This window comes from Macrotis lagotis, chromosome 7 (genome assembly GCF_037893015.1).
Source record: "Macrotis lagotis isolate mMagLag1 chromosome 7, bilby.v1.9.chrom.fasta, whole genome shotgun sequence".
Taxonomy (NCBI): Eukaryota; Metazoa; Chordata; class Mammalia; order Peramelemorphia; family Peramelidae; genus Macrotis; species Macrotis lagotis.
In genome coordinates, this window is record NC_133664.1 from 132925478 (window position 1) to 132943405 (window position 17928).

Here is a 17928-nt window from a genome sequence, read left to right on the forward strand (position 1 = left end):
ACTAGCTCAGGATTGATTCCAAAAGAAAGCATGGGAGAGAAGAGATATTAGACTGACTACCAAACTGAAGGTCTACAGAACCATTAGAACTCAATAATAGAGTCAGTAGAGTGCTGACTTTATTGACGGTATGCCTGTGAAACCTGGATAGTCTACCATTGCCATGCCAGGAAACTGAATCACTTCATTTAAATTGTCTTAGAAAGATTCTGACAGTCACCTGTCGGGAGAAGATACCAGACATTAATGTCCTTTCTCAAGGTAAACTGCCAAGCATTCAAACATTACTTCAGAGTACAACTACAAAGGGCTGGGCATATTGTTAGAATGCCAGAGGTATGCCAGAGCTTGCCAAAGGCAACTGCTCATAAGGGGATCCAGAATAATCAATATTGGGACACCCTGAAGGTCTTTCTGAAGAACTTTAGAATTGATTTACAGCATTGGAAACAATGACACAGGACCACCCAGCATGGTGTGCCCTCATCAGTGAGGGTGCTGCATTCTATGAGGAAGGCAGAATTAAACAGCTCAGAGCAAATGTGAGATAGGAAGGTTTAGAATAAGCACCCTAGGTGTTCACATGGACTATTTTTGCCCTGACCTGTGGCAGAGCATATTTAACTGAAATCATATTGGTCTGAGCAGCCACAGTTGAACACATTGTAATTCATCTCAAAGTAATGTCATTACCAGAGGTTAATACCATAATCTCAATCCCTCATTCAGTCTATTGGTTATCTTGGATTCCTCACTATCTCTCACCCCCCCATATCTAAGCTATTGACCAGATTCATTGATTTCACCTTTACAGCATCTCTTTAATAAAGTTCTCATCTTTCTTCTGACATGGCCAGTGCAACCTCTTCTCATCTTGCACCTGTTACTTCAAAAGCCTGATGATGGCTCTGCCTTCATGTCATTCTCCACTACAATCTATCCATCATTCAGCCTTTAAAGTGATATTTCTTTTTTTCTTTTTTTTCTTTAAACTCTTTATTGAACTCTAAGAGAATATCTACAGTCTATATACATCTTAGTCCTTCTATCACCCAATTTAGGATATCTTTTTCCCCTGAAATAGAAATTTCTTGTAACTGAAGGTTACAAGAATCCTTGGCAAAAACCTAGGAAAATAAGATGGAAAAATAAGGAACAGAGAGCAATATTGTCAAGACACCAGCTTCGGGATGATTGGGTAATGACTCTGCCATCTGGACAAGATGGTGTCAGAACCTTTTTGAATTTCAGTCCCCACTACTCAAGGTCAGGAAGTTGCCTCTCTTTCTAAATTTTAGCTTTATTGTGAGTCAGTTGTGATATGTTTTGGGTAAGGGATAGCCTTTCCATTGGCAATGTGTAGAGTTAAAAAGCACACCCCAGAATATTCTTCCCTATATGAATGCAGAGATGAAAGAACCCTAATAGGCCGGTAGCAATAAAGTGTAACTTGTTGCTTCTTGTTGACTTGTCCCAAAGGAGTTTGGCATCTTCTTTCCCACACACCAGAGACTGTGGGGAAACTGAGGGAAAAAATCACATACTAGTAATGATGCTAACAAATGCAGGAAGTTAAAACTAAAAGGAAAATAGCTTAATACCTTCAACTGAACTTGTAGGGAGAGGATATATTTCTTTTGCTTTTCCTGAAAGCAATTTATTTTTCCCCCAATTACATGCAAAGATGGTTTTCAACATTCATCCTTTTGCAAACTTTTGAGTTCCATATTTTTCTATCCCTTCCCTTGCCTCTCCCCTCCCCATAGTAGCTAAAGATATAGAAAAGGTATTAGAATATAGGAAAGGTATTAGAATTAAGAGAGGTTGGGAAGACTTCCATCATAGGATCTTAGTCGAGATTTAAAGAAAGTCAGGCAAGGAAGCTGATATAGGTTGTACATGTACAATTATGTTTACTTTATTTCCATATTCATCATATTTTGAAAGAATAATTAGAATTAAGAGGGAAAAACCTGAGGGAAAAAAACACAAAAGAAGTTTTAAAATGTGAACATAACATGCTTTGCTCTGCATTCAGAATCTGTAGTTTTTTCCTCTGGATGTGGATGACATTTTCCATAATAGGTATTGTCCTTGATCCCTGAACTGCTGAGAAGATCATAGTTGATCATCTCACAATGGTGCTATCAATATGTACAATCTGTTCACTCAGTTTCAGTTCATGAAAGTCTTTGCTTGCTTTTCTGAAGTCTGCCAGCTCATGATTTCTTTTTTCCTTTTTTTTAATAAACATTTTATTTGTTTTCCAATTATATACAATAGTAGTTTATACCTTCCCCCCCTTCCCTCCCCCCCATAGAAGACAGTCAGATAATCTTTTTTTTTTTTTGGTTTTTGCAAGGCAAATGGGGTTAAGTGGCTTGCCCAAGGCCACACAGCTAGGTAATTATTAAGTGTCTGAGACTGGATTTGAACACAGGTACTCCTGACTCCAGGGCCTATGCTTTATCCACTATGCCACCTAGCCACCTGCCAGTCGTATAATCTTTACATTGTTTCCATACTATACATTGATCGAAACTGAAAGTGTTATAAGAGTAAGAATAAGAGTAAACATAATCCACCCCCCACCAAGAAAATGAAAAACCTCAAGAATAGTGAGAGAGAAAAAAAATGCACCTCGATTTATGTTCAGATTCCAATGTCTCTGTCTCTGGGGTGAGTTTCTTTCTTTATCATAAGTTCACCAGAGAGATATATTTTTCAATATTTTTCAATATATATTTTTCAATATGTTCAATATTTTTCCCACAGTTGCTACTACTAGCTATACCCCCATTCTATTGCTCCCCACTCTCATTTATTCTATTCTCTCTCTCCTTTCATCGTGATACTGTCCAAAATTGTGTTGTATCTGAGTACCCTCTCCCTCGATCTTCCCTGTCTTCTATCACCTATTCCCCCCTTCCCTCCCCCCATTCCCCCTTATCCCATCCCTTTCTTCTCACTTTCCTCTAGGGTAAGATAGATTCCCTCACCCTATTAAGTGTTTATGTTATTTCCTCTCTGAGACATATCTGATGAGAATGAAGGCTCACTAATTCCCCCTTGCTTTCCCCCTTTCCACTCCATTGAAAAAACTTTGTCTTGACTCTTATGTGAAATTTCTTAGCTTCTTCTTCATCTAAAGTGATATTTTCTAAAATACAGGTCTAATCATGTCACCCCATTTTCTCAATAATTCTCAATTCTTAGTTGCTTCCTATTGCTTCCAGGAGCAAATACTCTTTGGCATTCAAAGTCCTTCACACAGTCTACTCTTACCTTTTCAGTTTTCTTGCATCCCACTTTCCAACATCTATTCTCCCTCCAAAGTCACTGCCCTCCTTACTGTTCCATAAGCAAGACAGTCCTAAATCTTGAATTTGATGATTATCTCTGGGCATTCCTCTTGCCTAGATGCTCTTTCTCTCCTACTCCAACTGCTTACTTGCCTGACTTTCTTTAAATCTCAACTAAGATCCTATGATGGTAGTCTTCCCAATCTCTTAATTCTAATACCTTTCCTTTGGTAATTATTTCCATATATATAGCATATTTTGAATATATTTGTTTAATTTGATTGTAAGCTTCTTGATGGCAAGAACTGTATTTTACTTCTTTTTATATCCCTAGGACTTAGTAAATTGCATGTCACATAATAGGTTTTTAATACATTTTGACTGATTTTTTGAGTAATTAAAAATTCAATGGCTGCATCAGTCTGACAGCAGTCCAGTAATTAACTGACCTGTGAAGTCAAGGTCAGAAATCTCTAAGCTCAATAGCCCAAATATCCTTATGACTTAAAGCAGCAACATATTGACCTGCCCATTGGATAAACTATGCTTCTAGAAGGGGACAAGGAAAAAAATGCATCTAAGTAGATGAATGACTTGTCCATCACTGGTATCATGCTTTACAATTGACTTATAGTGTCATGCTCTAAAACCCTAAGAAGTAGCATCTGCCCTTATGTGGAACCAATCTGCAAGTTACAATGAGAGTTTCAAATATGATCCTTGAGGACTCTCTAACCAACCAGCCTACCATTTAGTAAGTCAGTCATCTTTCTATATACACAATTGTCATAGAATATAACTTAGAAATAAAATAATATACACTATTAAATTTTATGTGTATAACATAGGGTGATGTATTCTAGTATATGATAAAGATACAAGTCACCTAAGTTGTCGAATACATTATATGACCCTTAGGGACCCTCTTGGAACTTTAGTTCACATTTTAAGTTAACTTTTCTGTTATATAGTTTTGTAAAGCTCTACTATAGTTTTCTCCCCATTTTAGACTCTTTAATATTGCCTCAAATTAATCTTGCTTTGTGCTTTAAGGTCTTATTAGTTCTACTCTTAGAATTCTATTTTATTTCATGCTTCATGTGCTTGATAGTTTTGACCTTTTACACAATGTTAATAAATGCCAAGATGGTCTTTGACCTCTTCATCTCTAAGAGGACACTTTGAAGAGCTCTGTCTGAGAGATATAATACGCAGAAAGAACTTTTTGCTACAGAACTAGATCTAGAGAAAGACAGTAAAGTAGAGATGACTGCAATTCATAGCCTAGACAGCCAATATTATATTAAAGTTTACAATCAAATGGAACAAATATATACAAGCTATTTTTGATAACAGCTTGAATACCTCTCATAGAACCAACATCTACTACTCTCTTAAAAGAGATTAGTTTTCCTTAAAAAGTGACAAAGATGACTTGAAACCTAAGTGGCCTTTACCTTCTTAGATATAACATTTTGATCACTCAAGGGCATAAAATGTCCCAGAGAATTGGAACTGGATAGATTTTTGAAGACCACTAAAGTCACCATATTCTGAACTGATGACCAGAGTTTTCCCATATGGAGATGAGGGCAACCAAGATTATAGTCACTAAACATCATGTATTCTTGCTGTATTTCTTTTTTTATTTTAGAGATAAGTAACCCTCCTTTGTTAAATGCTCAGTGACTTACAAGTATTTCATTTCTGCCCAAATTGACCCTGAACTAACAAAGTGCCAGAGTCAGACCCATGCCTTAAAAACCCTATTCATTACTAGCCTGATTGACTACTGTACACTCTGACCCTGCTCTGAACATGCAGCTGTCTCCTTGTCTAGTACTCAAAATACACAGAGGCAATAAAATATAAAATATGTTCTAGGGAAAGGAAAAATCTAGTCTAGCTGTAATAAAGAATATATGATGGGAAACAGTGGAAAATAAGGATTCCGTAAATATCATGTTATCCAGTTACATTAACATCCAGGTCAATTTTCTCTCTGTGTCTTTCTCTGTCTCTATCTCTCTGTCTCTGTCTATCTCTCTGTCTCTCTGTCTCTATGTCTCTCTATCTCTCTGTCTCTCTCTCTCTCTCTCTCTCTCTCTCTCTCTCTCTCTCTCTCAACCTTCTGTTTCCTGCCCACCTCCTTGGGCAGAAGTAATATGCAGAAGCATGTCTATTTGGATTTAGCTATATTCTATATAAATCTAACTGACAGCTTGGTGGTATAGTAGATAGCCTGCCAGGCTTAGAGTCAGGAAGATCTGAGTTCAAATTTGACCTCAAATATTTCTAGTCATATGACACTGGGCAAGTCACTTAACTCTATTTGCTTCAGATTTCTTATATGACAATGAACTGGATAAAGAAATGACAAACGCTTTGGGAACCTTGCCAACAAAACCCTGATTGAGTTCACAAAGATTTGGACACAAATGAAATGACTGAATAATAGCAGCAATAGAAACCTAAAGAAAAAAAATCAAACCCAAGTACTAACACAACCCTGACACAGGACTTTGGTGCTATCTTTGTCTTGAGGGAAGTAGGTTCTCAAAGACAACTAATGGAAAAAAAAAATAAACCCAATCATTTTCATAGTATGCAAGAAATTCAAAAATTAGTCAAATTACATGATATATGATTAATTGGGAAACTTAAATTCCTATCTTAGGGGCAGCTTGGTCTAAACTCTCGAGAGTTTAAATTCTACCTCTGCCACTTATTACTTGTGGGATATTGGGAAAGTTATTTAATCTCTTTGGGCCTTGTATTCTCCATCTGCAAAATGAGATGGTTAGATTAGTTGATGCTTCTTCCAAATCTATATTTACTGTATGAACTGATGAACCTATAAATCTATGCCAGTTACTTTACAGGCTAGTCCAACACCCACATGGCATTAATCATGTTTTCTAATTAAGACTAATGTTCCAGGACACTATGCATGCATGAACATTGGCTCTAAAAATGCTAGGTTTTGGTGCCGTCCAGATGCTAAAATCGATTATAGCCATACCTCTTTGCTCTAAGTGTTTTCCATTCAAAGATGAATACACTTACCAATATTACTCCTACATTTCACCTCATTCTTTCATAGTTTACATAGGAGCTTTGGATAACAAACAACTTGGCAAATGTCTAATCCAACCTATTCATAAAAAGTAGTGCTTTCCTCTATAGCAGACTTGACAAGTGACTATCAAGTCTTTGCTTGAAGACTTTTGATAAGGAATAACTTTCAATATACCCCATTCTGCTTCTGGGTTGTGCTAATTGCAGGGAATTTTGTTCCTCTTTCCTTTGCTCCTTTGCCACTTTTCCACACTGTCTCTAATTCAGTTATCTAGGACTAAGCAGAGGAAACTTAAGCCCTCTTTCACATGGCTACCCTAGAAATGTTAGAAGGTAGTTGTAATGACCCCTGTAAATTGTCTCTTCTCTAGGCTAAACATGCCTGATTACTTCAAGCAGTCCTCACATGTGATAAACTCAAAGCCCTTCATGAATCTGGTTACCCTCCTTTCCCTGCACACTCTTCACCTAATCAATGTCCTTTTTAGAGAGCAGCGTGGAGACCTGAAAATATATTGCTAATGTGGTCTCATCAGTGCAAGATACCATAGGTTTAATTACTACTTTGTTCAAGGTCAACTTTTCCTCATCAGCACTGGATAGTGTTGAAAATAAAGTCAAGAAGACATGAATTCAAATTGTCTCCTAAAAATTTATGTATTTTGGGGTCAATCAACTTTTTTGATATTGATTTCATCATTTGCAAAATATAGATGATAATAACACCTACCTCACAGGACTATTATGAGTAAAAAGAAAGATAATATGAGAAAAGTGCTTTTAAAAACTTAAAAGGTTGCATAAATGTTAGCTATTTTTATTGTCATTAGCTTCTTAATGCATCTAAGATGGCCTTAGCTCTTTTGGCAATCATATCATTGTTAATACCTACTCCATAATACCAGCTGTGACTCTGAGTCCATCTCACTTGACTTATATCTACAAGACACATTAGAGAGCATTCAGTCCAATTCCCATATTTTATGGATGAGGAAAATGAAAAGTAAAGTGATTTCCCAAGGACAATTATGATATAGTAGAGCTGGGATTGGAACCCAGGTCTTCTATAATCAAATTCAGGGCTCTTTCCCCCTTCAGCATGTATCCTCAATGCTATATAATTCTCTAGACTTTATTCCAGAAACTTCAAATTGCTTTCTCTATCGTGTTCTAACACAATTTTTATCTTGAATCTGTCTTTGCCTCTATTTGCCTTCTCATCACTAGAAGATCACACCTCTACACTACTCTGGTTGGTGATTTCCTCTTATGATCATCACTTTAATGAAAGACCCCAAGACCATGCATTCCTCTGTGGGCCTTCCTCCTGATTCTCAAGGCCTCTTTCTCCAACATGTCTTAACTTGGGTACCATCACTTTTCTTCTTTTTTAGCTTCCTTTTAAAATTGGTTTATTCTCTTAAAATGTTAAGTACAACCAGAGAAAACTGAGTGTCAGTGGTAGCTCTTTTAAGTTCAATAATTTTTTGTGCTACTCTAGAACTAGAAAGAGACTAAACTGCATATTAAATACCTGTAATTCAGCTTAATCAGGGAAATGCAGGACAAAGTACTCTGGTAAACAGCTGTCCAAATCCATAAAGTGCATTATTTTCATTAACAAGATTTAGAATGTCTATGCTTTCCAGAACATTAAATACACTTAATCTTAATCTACATGATTACTGGTAAACTGAAATCTGCTTTAGAAGGTAAATATCAAGAATCTTGTATTTCCTAGATAAAAGAGAATATTTTAAAGATAATAGAAAGAGCTCTGATCCTACCCCCTTTTACGCTCATTCTTCCTTCTACCCTATGCCTATTAAAAATTCTAAAGCAGAGTGACTATAACTGGCACAGATTCTGAGGTCACAGTGACTCTCCCTTATGCTAAGCAGATGAAATGTCAGAATAAAATCATAGCCTGGCTTTGGATATGAATCTTAAATTAGAGAGATAAAAAAAACCATTCAAAGTACTGTGTACTATAATTTTAATTTGTATTTCCTTATTCCTATCAAGAGTCCTGGAAATCTCATTCTACATCATGAATGTTATTTGTTGTCTGAATTGCCTTTCAATGAGCTCATCGCTAACTAAGGGGCTAAAGTAGCATTGTATAGATACTACTCATAGAAAGAAATCAACATGCTATTTGATTCATTTTTTACTTCCCTTTCCTTTGTTAATATTTTAAGCACTACTCAGCTAACTCTACATATTATTCCATAAATGATTAGCTATAATGCCATCCCTGGACTTTACCTCTCTTAAGTATAAAATATTTGTTTTGGTAGGGAAAGGGTCATTAATTGAAGAGATGTCAAGTGAAATTCTCCAATGTATTGTAGAAAGTTATTGGAATTTGACTGGCCTTCTCTAGAGAAAAGCCCTTTCATTATCCTTGCCATTCAACTGGCTTTGATTAGAATATCACATTCAAGGTGACCCCAACATTTAGTAGAAATACAAAAAAAAGAGAATGAAATAATTAAATTCAATAATTATCAAGGGTCAACCATGTGAGCAAGATCCTGTGCTGTGCTTAGAATACTATCTTGCTAGGTTACCAACAGAAAAACATAAAAACAAGCACTCAAGGAACTTGTGTTTTTTGTGAATTAGGGCCAGACATGAAATGCACAATAAAAAAAATGAAAAGAAAGTCATTTACAAAATAGTATATATGAGAGGCTTATTGAAATCTCCAAATGAACCATAGTTGCTAAGGATATAGGATAAAGTCAGAATATCCTGCCCTGAACTGTATTTGCTTTTCCTTGTTCAGACCAAATCTAAATAAACCTGATCTTATCCCACTTAACCACACCTTATTTTTAGCTCTCTGGATACCATTGAATTTACTTTTGTATTTATCAGAGGTTATTGTTGACACTTATATCCATTTTCTTTGCTGCTTTCCAAGTCAAAGCTTTGTATTATTAATAGAGAAAATTATATTCTTCTCAATTGGATAACATGGACCAAGACAGTTGAGAAGCAGATTACTAAAACTGTGTCCTAGGGTGTGCTGAGAAATAACAACTAACTCTAGAAAAGGGGAAAAAAAATCTCTATACCTCTATCTCTATCTCTATCTCTATCTCTATCATCTCTATCATCTATACCTATATCTATACCTATACCTATATCTATGTCTATACCTATGTCTACACCTATGTCTATGTCTATACCTCCACCTCTACCTCTACCTCTACCTCTACCTCTACCTCTACCTCTACCTCTACCTCTACCTCTACCTCTATCTATATCTATACCTATATCTATCTATATCTTTATCTATATCTATCTATCTATCTATCTATCTATCTATCTATATATATATATATATATGTTTGTGTATATAATCATACAGATATGCTTACTTTTCAGTTTAATCATTTTTTAAAGTTTTTCTTTACTGATTTCTTATGAATAAATAATCAAGTCCTATATTTTTCCAAGGTATAAATGTTTATACTGAAAATTTAATACTAAAATTTTAACAGTTGCCTCTTGGGAACTTGTGTAACCTAACTCCAGTATATTCCTAGTTGTTTTTGTAAGGAAAGTGGATAATTTACATAAGAAAGCATTAATGTTGGTTGCTTAGTTGGTTCATTCAGGCCAGAGTGGATTAATTCCTAAATGAGTGGCCTGTTTTCCTAATTTACTTTGGTAGTGGCTACAGGAAGTCTGCTGTAGTTGAAATACTACTGAGTCATTCTCACAGAAACTGAGTTTCAATCCTGGCTTTATGTCATTTTACCTCATGAGACCTCAATTTCTTTATCTGAGGGATAATTGTAGTATAACAGAAAAAGTACTGACCTTGATCCATAAAGATCTGATTTTTAAATCTCTCTTCTGACACTTAACTATCTGTCTTATGACAGTGGGCAAACTACTTACACTCTCAGAGATTCATTTTGCTACTCCATAAAGTGGGACAATGATGCATATTTCTGTATGTCCCTCACAGGGAATATCTATGGCTAAATTAACTAGGAAAAGAATGATCTAGAGATAACTGTATTGATAAATAGAAAATTAATCACACATTGTTCAAGAATATTTTACATGGGGAATCATGACCAGATACTTTTGATTCCTTTGGGTTATGAAGCAAATAAATAACTTATTTTCCCCCACAAACATGCAAGCATTTGTAGAACTTTTTTATAGTTCAATTGGTGGGAAAGAAAATGAGAGTAGCTCTTTGTCACTGTCATCTGATGCACAACAAATAACTTGGGCAAGAGACAGAAGTAGGAGAGATGGCTAGGTGGCATAGTGGATAGAGCATTGACCTTGGAGTCTGGAGAACCTAAATCCAAATCTGACCTCAGACACTTAATAAATACCTAGCTGTGTGGCCTTGAGCAGGCCACTTTAACCCCATTGCCTTGCCAAAAAAAAAAAAACCCTAAAAAAAAGAGAGACAGAAGTAGTAATAATATTTGGTTGTTGGTAAAATGGAGTTCAGTTAAGAATGTGTAAAAAGAACTTTTAAAAATAGAAGAGAAAGAACATTGCAGTGGAATTTAGGAAAGATGACCACTATTTTGACTCTGATGCCATAACCAGTTATGTGACTTCAGAAGCAAGCTTTATATGAGTTTTCTGTTCCTCAGTTTCTTCATTTTTAAAGGGAATATAGTTGATCTAACTTATCAACAATATTTTTATGAGCTTTGAATCTTTTGGACTTTAATGTCAGTGGTAATAAGGATAACACACACACACACACACACACACACATCAAGTGTATAAGTAATATGTAATGAACACTTATGTATGTATATTATTCCCATTGTATTTTGCATGTATATATTTATATAGAGACACACATGCATGAGACAGAAACAGAGATCCTGATTCAAAATTTATAAAGTTATTATATACATCATATTGAATCTTATAGCAGACTTAAGAGATATTATCTACATTTTTTTACAGACAAAAACCCAGAGGTTAAGAGAATTTAAATGATTTGCTAAGTCACATGGCTAGTATCTGAAATAAGTCTTGAATTTGTGTCTTTCCTGAATCTAATTCCAGCAGTATAAAAACTGGAGAAATATTTTATAAATGAAAAAAAATTATACAAATCATAAGAAAGTATTATTATGTCAAGACAAGACCTGGTCTCAGGTAGGGTGAAATGAAAATAAACAGTTATCATTGTAGTAGGTCAGTATAAATAATTTTTGGAGAAATAAAGAGCTCTATAACCTAGTGATGGTATCATTAAAAGGATCAGATTATTTTTTTCCAGGCCAATTCAAGATTTTCCTTTACTTCATGGTCCTATCAAATTATTTGGTGAATATATTTTCATGAAAGATGGGACAGTAGTGGATATGAAATTTGGATTTAGGAGTTCCATCTCCAGATCCATCATGCAGTATTTGATATTATAAAGTGAGGACAATGAAGTGCATAGATCATTTTGAAATTCTTCTGGGATCTTTGTGGGATGGCATAAACACAGCCTAGGGTCTAAGTGGTGGAAAAGCTAGCATGGAAAGAGATGGTATTAACAGGGAAGGCAGGGGGTAACTAGGTAGCATGGTAGATAGAGCACCTGTCCAGCAGTCAGGAGTACCTGAGTTCAAATTTCACCTCCTACACTTAACAATTATCTAGCTGTGCGGCCTTGGGCAAACCACTTAACCCCATTGTCTTGCAAACCCCTCCCCCAAAAACAACCTAAAAAAAATAGGGAAGACAGGTTTGGAGGAAACTGAGAGGACAATTGAAATAAGGCTTCCAGCAGTTACTGTAGTTTTTATGAACCTGAAGGTTTTAGGTTTATATTTTTACTGAATCGTTTATCAGGATGATATTGCAATTTTGAACTTCTTTCTACTCCCCTTGAGAATAGATTTTTCTTCATTAAATTTGATTTCATTTGCTATGGATTTGCCCTACCCAAATGTAGAAAGCTGTTCTAGGTAACATTACAATGTATCACACTTCTTGCATTCTATGACACATCAATAATTGCATCATTTTTCTATCTTATATTTGCTTAATTAATAAAGACAATGGGGGCAGCTAGGTGGTGCAGTGGCCAAGCCATTTAACCCCATTGCCTTGTAAAAAAAAGAATAAGGACAATGATATTCTATGTCATTATATATGATAGACAATAACTTCATGATACTGATGTACCTTGCAAACAATGTCTGGTTTATAGTAAGAACTAATATATGTTTGTTAACTGACTGGCTGACATCACCTATAAATTCTTTTAGTTTGTTTTTTTTTTGCAAGGCAGTAGTGTTAAAGTGACTTGCCCAACGTCACACAGTGAGGCAGTTATTAAGTGCCTAAGGCTGGATTAGAACTCAGGTACTCCTAACTCCAGGGCCAGTGCTCTATTCACTGCACAGCCTAGTTGCCCCCTCATCAATAAATTCCTAAAAACTTATTTATAAATACAATTTTTGGAAAACAAATCATATTTTAAATAAAGTAGGGAAGAAAGTCATTTAAAAACACTCCAGGGGGTGGAGCCAAAATGACAATGATGACAGGAGAAGAGCCTCTCTTAGGTGCTCTCTATATAATATTTCAAAACTCATAAAATAACAACTCTAAATTTTTGAGAGACAGGTACCACAAAGGGATCCAGTGAGACAATTCACCAGCCCAAGGTAACCTGGAAAACAGTGAAAAGGCTCCACTCCACGGGGTTAGAGGGGCGGCCGCCAGAGTGAAGGAACTTCAGCCTCCTGGAGGCAGCCCCAAGATGCCTGGGAGACATGGCTCACAGCAGCTGGGGCAGTTTCCTGACCTACACTCCAGGGAGCACTGGGCACAACTTGAAGATAATCCAGGGGACCTCTGCCAGAGTGATCCCATGAAACCCAACTCCCAGGGCAGTGGTGGCCTCTGCAGCTGAGATCCAGGAAACTGAAGTAGGTAAGCTGGTAAGCAGGAGTCCCCAGGCAACTGAGCCTTGAGTGCTCAGCTTACCAAAGGGAGCAGAGTGGAGAGAGACTTCTGAGATTTGTCCTCTGTACCCTGAACAGGGCTCTGGGGCTCTGACTACATTCAGAAACTGATCACAGTATAGGCCCCCTATAGAACAGCAGGGCCCCCCCACCTCAGGCCCTGGCAGAGGGGTGCACCTGTGGTCATTCACAGACCAGAAGGGAAGACAGAGCTTCACACACTGAGATCCTTGGGGAGGGGAGGTGTCCCAACAATACTCAATAGCTCAGGAAGCACTCCAAGAAACAGACACAGGCTGGGGAAATGAGTAAACAGAGAAAAAAAGAGGAACACAATTGAGAAATACATTGTGTATGATCTCAAGAAGGATCAAAATACTCATTCTGAAGATGAGGAAGTACAAGGTCCTACAACTAAAGACTCCAAGAGAAACGGAAATTGGGTTCAGACTATGACAGAGCTCAAAAAAGATTTTGAAAATCAAGTGAGGGAGATAGAAGAAAAATTAGGAAAAGAAATGAGAGAGATGCAGGAAATATGTGAAAAAGAAGTAAGCAGCTTAGTCAAGGAGATCCAAAAAAATGCTGAAGAAAATAACATGTTAAAAACCAGCATAGATCAAATGTATGAAACAGTTCAAAAAGTTTTTGAGGAGAAGAATGCTTTAAAAAAACCAGAATTGGCCAGATGGAAAAAGTGATAAGAAAGCTCTCTGAGGAAAACAAATCCTTCAGAAGTAGAATGGAACTAAAGGAAGGTGCTGACTTTATGTGAAATCATGACACAATACTTCAAAACCAAAAGAATGAAAAATTAGAAGAAAATGTGAAACATCTCATTGAAAAAAACAACTGATCTGGAAAACAGATTCAGGAAAGATAATTTAAAATTTATTGGGGTACCAGAAAGTCATGATCAAGAAAAGAGCCTTGACCAGAAAGTCATGATCAAGAAAAGAGCCTTGACATCATTTTTAAAGAATTCCTACAGGAAAATTGCCCAGATATCCTAGAAGCAGAGGGTAAAATAGAAATTGAGGGAATCCACTGATCTCCCCTAGAAAGAGATCCAAACTCCCCCCCCCCCCAGGAATATTATAGCCAAGTTCCAGAATTCCCAAGTCAAAGAGAAAATATTACAAACAGCCAGAAGGACACAATTCAAATATCATGGAGCTGCAGTCAGGATCACACAGGACTTAGCAGCAACTACATTAAGGGCTCATAGGGCTTAGAATATAATATTCTGGAAGGCAAAAGAGTTTGGAATGCAACTGAGAATCAATTATCTAGCAAAACTGAATATCTTCTTCCAGGGGAAAAAGATGGACTTTCAGTGAACCAGGGGAATTTCAAATGTTCTTGTTAAAATGGCCAGAACTGAACAGAAAGTTTGATCTTCAAATACAGGACTCAGGTGAAGCATAGAGAGTGGAGGAGAAGGCTAAAATATGAGGGACTTAATGATGATGAACTACATGTATTCCTGCATAGAAATATGATACTGATAATACTCATAAGAAATTGCTCATTTAATAGAACAGGTAGAAGGAGCTTTTATAGATGAAGCACAAGAGAAAGCTGAATTTGAAGATATAATATATTGTAAAAATAGAGTCAATGGCTAAAAGGGAAATGTAGTGGGAGTAAGAGAAAGGAAAGGTGGAATAGGCTAAGATATTTCATTTGATAAGATTTTTTTGAATTACAACGAGCTATTGCAATGATATGGAAGAGGGGAAGGCGAGGGGGAATGAGAGAACCTTTGTGCTATTCAGAGATAACTTGGAGAGGAAGCAGCATATATGTTCAATGGGGAATAGACATCTAGAGTAAGAAGAGAAGGGGGACAGGGGGGAGGGGGAGGGATTTTGAGTGATGGGGGAGAGGGTGGACTGTCGGGGAGAGTGACCAGATATAATACATTTTCTTTTTTACTTCTTGCAAGGGGCTGGGATCAGTTGGTCTGTCTGGGACCACAGGGCCTTAGGGATTGTATGGGGGCTCGGGTCCTCTCTTGGCCCTAGGACAGGTGATCAGTCTGCTACAGCACTCAGCTACCCTACAGCACATTTAAGAAGAGGGACAGAGTGAAAGGAGAGAGTAAATATAGTATTATGGTAGTGGGGAAGTAGGAATGGAGGGAGTTGTGATCAGCAATGGCAATAATGGAAAAATATAGATGCAGCTTTTGTGATGGACTTATCCTAAAGAATGTGATCCACCGGCAATAGAGCTGAAGGTGCTGGAACACAGACTGAAGCACATTTTTTTATTATTATTCTGAGGGGGGCGTTGCAGGGCAAATGGGATTGGGTGGCTTGCTGGTGCCACATAGCTGGGTGACTGTTGGGTGTCTCAGGCCAGATTTGAGCCCAGGTGCATATGGCTCCAGGGTCGGTGCTCTGTCCACTGTGCCACCTAGTCACCCCTGTTATTATTATTGTTATTATTATTTTGGTTTTTGAAGAGCAATGGGGTTGGGGTGGCTTGCCCAGGGTCACACAGCTGGGTGATTGTTGGGTGTCTGGGGCTAGATTTGGGTTTGGGTGCTCCTGACTCCAGGGCTGGTGCTCTGTCCTCTGTGTCACCTTGCTGCCTCTATTATAATTTTTTTAATTTTAATTTTAATTTTTTTCTCTTTACTTTATTGCTCATGAGGGTCTATATTTTGGGGGAGGGGGTATTATGTTTACTCTTAAAGAAAAATATTTTAGTAATGTATTAAAAACATTATTTGTACAAAAATAAAAATAAATAGATAAATAGATAAATGAATAAATATATATTATATATACATTAATAAACATACTCCATAGAGGGAGAAATTGACTATTCATTTGAAAAAGAAGTCATCTAATGCAAAACCACAAGCATAGTATTAAACTTAGCTAGGTGTTGGTTAAATAAAGTCAAAAGAAAAAAAATCACAGGCCCACTTCCCTTCCTCAAAATTAAAGAGATTGCATTCTACTCAGTTGGATACAATCAAAAGACATCTTTCTACTAAATGTAAATACCACTAGTCAACTCTGGGCAATGCTGTGCTGTCAGAAATGACATTTTAAAAGAAATAAGTATTTTGCTAGAAAAAATAGAAATTGGTTTGGATTTTAAAAGAAGTCAGTGAATTATTTTATCCCAGTAAATTGTGCTACATATCTGTAATGTTTATTTTTCAAATTACTTTGTGCTCTTTCAAAAACAGATAGTAAATAGATGATTCCTGTACTGACCTAATAGACAGTAATAGCTCATTTGTAAGTTTTATAGTCCAACAGTCTAATAATTCACATTAAAGTACCTAATAGGGCTTGGCATTAGGAAACTCAAGGAGGGTTCAGAGAACTTGCTATACATTATTAAGTAAATACCCTCATTCTTATACAATATGCAATTAAGCCTACAGAGTTTATATGCACATTTAAAGGGTCTGCTATTTTTCTTACCTGGATCTGCTCAATTTCTTTCATAATCTGTTTTTTTAATAGTGTTGTGGCTGTTCTTCCAAAGGCTTATTATCTACAACTTGTAAATGGTCTTAAGGTGAATATATTAACTATAGAAAAAGGAAATCTGAAGACAATTAAGCTGCATTTATTAACACAGTCTCCTCTTCTGTTCAAGATTCCCATAATAAAATTCTTTTAAGTAAGTGTTTTCAAGAAGTTGTTAATATGATTACCAGCCTAAAATGAATCTTCTATTTAAATTTCTTAACAAATATATTTTGCTCGTCTCTTTGATATTTATCAAAATGGAACTTGGCAACAAACTTTTCTCTCTTTTCAGTCTATCTCATTGCTTCTATCATTTTGTTTTCAATAGACATTTAATAAATCAGTGATGGAACTAAATTAAATTATATAATTCACTATAGGTCTATAATAATGTACATTTTTATAGCACAATATTTCTGCAAGACAATTCAATGCAAATTGTGTCTATCAACCCTCATAAAACAATTGTTTGTTGGGCAAGTGAAATGTTATTATATTCTTTTTATATATAAAGACACTGACCTTTTTGTAAATAATAATGGCAATAATAATATCAACTTTTTTTAATTGAAATTTTTAAAAACTTCATACTTTTTACCTTATATATAATTATCATAAGATATAACTTGTTGAAATAGTCATATAATAAGTAGTTTCTCCATATCAGTACTTCAAATTACTTATCCTCTCACTCTAAGGATTTTCTATTATTTAGTTGACTGACCTTCTTATGCCTAATCTTCTGATGCCTTACAATCCTGGATACCCTCTTCTAGATGCATTTCAATTGGTATTATCCTTCATAAAATGTGACATACATAATATAAATCACCAAATGACCAGAGCAGAGTGCAAGGAAGACATCACTTTTAATTTTATGGATGATTTATTTTACAGTATTTGTAAATATATAGAATTTTTCAAATAGAATGCAACCTAGTCACAAATCTTATGTATGTAAAGTTGACTTTTTTGAACCAAATGTAGTTTACATTTATCTCTTTTAAAGTCCATTCTACTAAATCCAATGCATTGTTCTAGTATGTCTGAGATCCCAACTCTTCCAATTTATTAGATGTTATT